Raw genomic sequence first — 6,350 nt, forward strand, 5'->3', positions numbered from 1 at the left:
TATATCAATCATTTTACCAAATTAATCAACAATGTCAATCATCGACATGGTTAACCGTATCCAAGCATCGATCAATCATTGAAGCTCATTGTTGTCCATTTTTCTTACTCGGGTATTTTCTCAATTATATTGTATGCCTCGATAGAAAAGAAACTTCTTTTCAACTATACAAAAAAAAAAACAAATAATAATAATAATACCAAGAGTGTTTGTCCTGGCTAATTACTTAAGTCCAAAATGCATAATGTTTTGAATTTTATAAAGAAAATTGAGAGAGAGATTTTATGATCATAATGTCAGAGGGAAAAAGAGAAAGGAGGTTGGGGTAATGTTATAATTTAATGAAGTTGGATGGCTTATTTGTTATTTGAGTGGATGTACTTTATGATGCCCTTCTGATCATTTTTCTGATGGTGATAATGCAAAGTCACAAGAGGTAGCAGACACACAAAGAAAAGGAAAAAAAAAAAAACCCTAATGAGGGGCAGATGAAGAAGCAGCATCAAAATATGGGATATGATAAATATTTGCAGCTGGTGGGTCTCCCTCTCTACATGGATGAGAATTTAACGCTTTGCTTTCTTTGTAACGCTCCAAGTTTAGGATTCGAAATCTGGATTCGTCATCTAATTGCCTCAACATTCCTTTGCGATTTGGCTGTGCTATTGTCTTTTATCTAAACTAGCTAGAAGAGCAAAGACTATCCCTAACGAACCAACACGAGTTTTTTCAACATGTTTTATCCTCACTCACATGCTTCCTAAGAAATCTCTTAAGAGGTCACACAACTCAAGATTACTCCAAGTCAACCACATTGTTCTTAAAATTGAGCTACCGAAAAGAAGAGTGCACCTTGTTGGTATAGATAGTGACTATCAATTATTTTAACTCTTTCTTAACCATGCTTCCATGATTTCAGAATCTTTCCTCATCTCTACTCATACATCACATCTCTTTCTCTTGATTTTGAAAACCAGACCCTTTATGAGTTTGATCCTTCCTCTTCTCCTAACTCATTCATATTATATTTGTGGGCACATAAAAGCTTTTGGATCTACTCTCTCACACGACCCCATGCATATGGTTTTGCTTTCTAATGTTTATTACTACCCACCAAAGTATTCAAGTAATCTGGTTAACCTCTCGTTTGATTTTGATTTTTTTATATCTCGTTTCTAGATTATGTTGCTATTATTTTAAAATGTTATATTACAAGTATAAGGATGGCGATTTGAACGTACTTTGATTATTTGAATTATATATGTATAGGTTGGAAATTATGGGTCGTAATTTATGGTAACATTCTCATTTATTGTTTATTGTTTTTAGTTCTATTGAAAAATTTAAATGATTGATTGCTTCTCTGTCTTTGGAAAATAATAACTAACAAATTTCTTATTTTTCGTTCTCATTCCCAACCAAATCAAGTTTTCTTATTTTTTCAATGAAACAAATGAAGAATAATAAATAATTGTTCTAAAAAAAATAAAAAAATAAATTTTCAAATGTAATTATGTTTTCTTTATTAAAAGGGAGGAACAAGAATTAAAAATGATAATGTTTACGAAACATAGAGTAATGATTTTCTCAATGTTAGTCATTAGATTTTTAGGAGCTTGTTTTTAACACATTATAGTCAAAATTTTAAAATTGATGATGATTTTGTTTTGGATTTTGATTTTTAGCTTCTTCCTTTTTAAAAATTAAACTTATGTAAATTACTTATGTTCTTCTTTGTTTCATTTTTCAGTTTGTAAGAGGGCTTATGGAATTTTAATCTAATTCTAAAAATAAAAATAGGATTTTAGTTATTTATTTATTTATATTTTAGGATTTCAAATAGTCATTTTGAAATTAGATTAGAAAACAAAGAATAATGTTAGTAAATAAGTATGATTTTTTAAAACAAAATTAAAATAAAAATTGTTACCTAGGGAAAGTTCTCATGATCAAACCTGTTTTTTCCCCTTAAATTTGGATTGAGAATTCAAAAATATTTTTATAAGTAACAATTTAGAGGGAGAATTTAATGGACACGATTAATTTATAAAAGTAGCAAGTTCAAATAAAAATTTGTTATTAAATGAGTCTTATGTATTAGCTTGATATGAATATATATATATATATATATATAATTTAAGATTTTTCATTTAGAGATAAAAGAAAATTGTGTACCATTAAATAACTTTGAACAAATTAAAGGCAGTGTGGTCAAATTCTCGATGTTCAATTTTGATGAAGCTAATAAAAAAGAAATCAATCTCAAACACATAATTTTTAGAGAGAATGTCTTGGAAGGATTATTTTGGGGGTAAATGTCAAATTTATCCATATTTATATTTATTATAATTAGTTTTTTATTTTGATCCTTGTACTATCAAAATGTTCATGGTATACTTTCAATATATTTATTAAAATGTAACAATTACTTTATATTAGAGGGTACTTATTATATATAGAATTTGTGTTAGAATTTTACGAACAAGAACTAAAATGATTATTTTTGTAAAGCACGAGAACCAAAATAAATCAGGATAGAGTACAAAGGTTAAAATAATATTTTAATCTAAAATGAATCTTAATAAAATTGGAATGATTTTTGTGGTCCACCACACCACATGAGGAGCCAAAGATCTCCACCATCAAAGTTATCAATTAAAAGGAAGAAAAAAATATCAAATCTTAATTAAATTTTTTATTTTATTTTTCATCACAATTTGAAACGGTACAAATGAAGGGTCATAATTGCACAGGTGAAAGTGGACCCCACTGATCAAACGGATCACAGCATAGGTCTCATGGCATTTATGATGGTACTGCACCCATCACATCATGCAATGTCACTACCCATTTACTTTCCCCCAAATAAAGGAAAAAAGAGAGGGAAAAAAGAGAAAAAAAAACCCTTCTTATTTATATTTGTCAGATTATTTTGATATAATTGATGCAATATGACCCACAGTTTTAAAGGAAAAAAAAGTTACCTGAGAAAGAAATCCAAAAGCGTTCCATTTAATCATGCTGATTAGTAGTTCTAGTAGTTCGAGAACGAGAAGTCAACTCGAGTGCAAAAATAATTCAACTGATTAAAATATATATTTCCCATTAAAAAAATTCGAGAGTTTAATCTATTCTCACTTATTGTTGAACTTAAAAGATTAAAATTAAAAAATTTGAATTTAGACTCTTACCTCCGTAAATGTTATATTTATTTTATTTTAAAATGATGATTAGTAGAAACTGTGCCAAAAAATATATAAGGTAAAGTATAGTTTTTAAAAAATTATATACATGAGGTATTTTCACATAATTACTATTCTGTCCCTGAGGCAGTTCACATGCACATTGGCTTAGTTAATCCATATAATTCATCCTGAAATTTTACAATTATTTTAATAACAAAATCATCTCTACAATAAACAATTTGGCACGTGTCCGAAATCATTTCTTGAACAAATAGATGATTTTATAAAATAATGAGGCACAAATCACTATTCATGTGTCATTACTTTTATCCCATAACAATTTCAGTTATTTTAGAAAATTTCAACTATTACCAAAATTGAAAATTGAGAAAAAAAATTAAAACGACGGAGAATGTTAGATATCCAATACATAGAATTAAATTTATCCACTTATCAACTTAAGTTTTTGTGCTGAGTGGTAGTTTATTCATCCTTAATATAGTATTAGAACTAGAGAAAGAGCCTGAAAACAATCCTACGTATTTCCTTAACAACTAGATATAGTAGAATAAGATGGTCATGAAATCGATCGAGATGTGCATAAACTGGTCGGAACACTAACCAATGAAAAAAAAAACAATGATAATGAACGATTGATTCTTTTTTTTTTTTCTTTCTTTCTTTTTATGTGAGTTGCCATTGAAGAGGGCATATGGGGCATGCGGATTTTTGCAGAAGAGCAATAATGTATTCATGAAATGCAAAGAAGGGAGGGGCTTGATTCAGAAAACATGCCTTTTCTTTTCTTTTTTCTTTCTTTTTTTTTTCCTTTTTCTTTTTGTTCCATTTCACTCCTACACAACTCCAACTATATACCATTTATGTTCAGCCTTTTTTTTTTAGAAAAAAAAGTTAATTATTTTTATAAATTAGTTTGTTTTAAAAAATAAAGCTAGTGCTTTCACTTTTTTTAATTAGTTTGTAAAATTGTGAGAGAATCAAAATGAATTTTGTTGATGGCTATATATATATGTTCAATTTCTAACTACGGGAAATTTGGTAATTGACACTTGTCTCTTTCGAATCTCCCTACCTCATTTGTTGTACTAAAAAAGTAATTAAAAATCTGGAACACGAGTAATGTGGATTGTATTATATAGTAAAGGTTTTAATTTATTTTGTTTTCCTTTTCTTTAACCACATAGGAGGTGGAGATTTAAACTTACAACATTTTGGTTAGAGATTGGTGTCTTTGAGCTATGCTCTTAATTTATTTAGTTTAATTTCTTTTAAAATGCCCCTTCTTAATTCTGATCCCAAAAATATTTACTTATTTTTGTATTTTGATCTTAAAAAAATTTAAAATAGGTCTTTTTGTCATTGTAACAATCTATTAAACATTTCTAAGTTTGATCGATATATATCATATAAATATATATAACTTTATGTTTAGTTTAATGTAAACTACGTATTCTAATCATTATTTGACCCTAGCAACTACATGAAAAGTTCTACAACTGCCATGATCTTAGTTGCCTCTCTTTTGAGTCTGTCCTTAACCTTGACTCGAAATATTATTCAGACGTGATGATTATCACACTACAACATATATTATTTTTATCATAATTATGAGAAGTTAAAAATTAAAGGGAAAAAAAAAGTTTCTTTTAAGTTATAAAATAGTGACCAATTCCAATCATCTCTCTCAAAGGCCAAAACTTTAGGCTTGATGGCTATATATGTTTCACAATTATTTATGTAATTAAGAATTTCTCTCTCCTCTATAAGTGCTTTTCAAAAGTGTGATTGGGGACCAGATGGAAGGGAATCAAAAGAGAATTGGAGTTGGCATAATGTTTTTGAATGAATAATGAAGTGGTAATGAATGTTAGTTGCCAAACCCAATTGACCTTTGGATGTATTTATAATTATAATATATAGTTTGAATATACAAATCAAAGTGATAAGTCCTCTCTTCTCCATCTTCCAAAAATGTATGGCATTAATTATATAATTGATTTCACATTCTTAGCTAGTTTTGTTGCTATTACTTCCCTCTTTCTCCCCCCTATCCCTTTCTTTTGATGTTGAGTGAAGCAATTGTTTCTTTCATATTCTCTTCTTCCTATTGCAAAACCCGAAGAATAGGTTAATTGGATGAGACCCTTTCTTCGGATTCTAGCGTTCTTTTCTTATCGTGACAGACTGTCGTTTTAGTCGAAAATACATGACTTAATTAATTGGGGTAAATAAAGGATTTTGATGTTGATGAGTTTAGGTGGTTTTTTTTGTTGCTGGTTGAGTTCAGGTGTTTCTGCAAATTTGGTTAATCCTCTGGTTCTTTCTTTCTTTTTGTTTTTTTAGTTCGACATGGGAGAGACCCTAACGTTCAATCTCATGGAAAGTCGTAATGGGTGTGTTTAACTTATTTAATTTAGATTTTATTGAAGTTTTTAGTGTGGTTTTCTTTAATCTCCTAGTTAAATTTACCGTTTATTATTGAGTGTTAAAGATTTAGTTCGATGGATTAAAAACTTAAATGTTAAAATGGCCACACATCTAACTATGTAGTAACGGCGGGTCAGATTCAATATACTTTGACCAATAAGGTTAAAGGTTCAAATTTCCGCCGCTACACATTGTTGAACTAAGAAAAACTATATATGGGGACCGAAAAAAATTGATTCCAAAAAATAAATACATATTGAGTTAAGTTGACGTTGATAAAATAACAATAATAATAATAAGTATATAATAGTAAAATGTAATTCCTTTTTTCACCCAAGGTAATAATTTCAAGGTTTATACAAATGAAAAAGGAAAAAAAAAAAGTCAACATCTCATATTTCAAACCGTTAATAAATTAAAGGTCATGCTTTTCTTTTTCTTTCAACTTAATTGTGAATTAAATAATGTGGGAAACAAGGAATTTAAAAAGTCAATGGTCATAAAATTTTAGATGCAATGCCTAATTAGATGGATTTAATTAATAGATAACAGTGATTTGAAAAGGAATAGAAGATGAAGAAAATCCAAAAAATATGAATGCAATATTTTTACACTAAAATTCATTTTTATGTGTCTATGTCACAACTTGTCATTCCTGATGTAATTACTAAATTAATGCCCACCAATTCTATTTAATTAAAACCTCCATAATTAATC

This window comes from Momordica charantia, assembly GCF_013281855.1.
Source record: "Momordica charantia cultivar OHB3-1 chromosome 10 unlocalized genomic scaffold, Mcharantia_2.0 BLBB01000010.1, whole genome shotgun sequence".
NCBI lineage: Eukaryota > Viridiplantae > Streptophyta > Magnoliopsida > Cucurbitales > Cucurbitaceae > Momordica > Momordica charantia.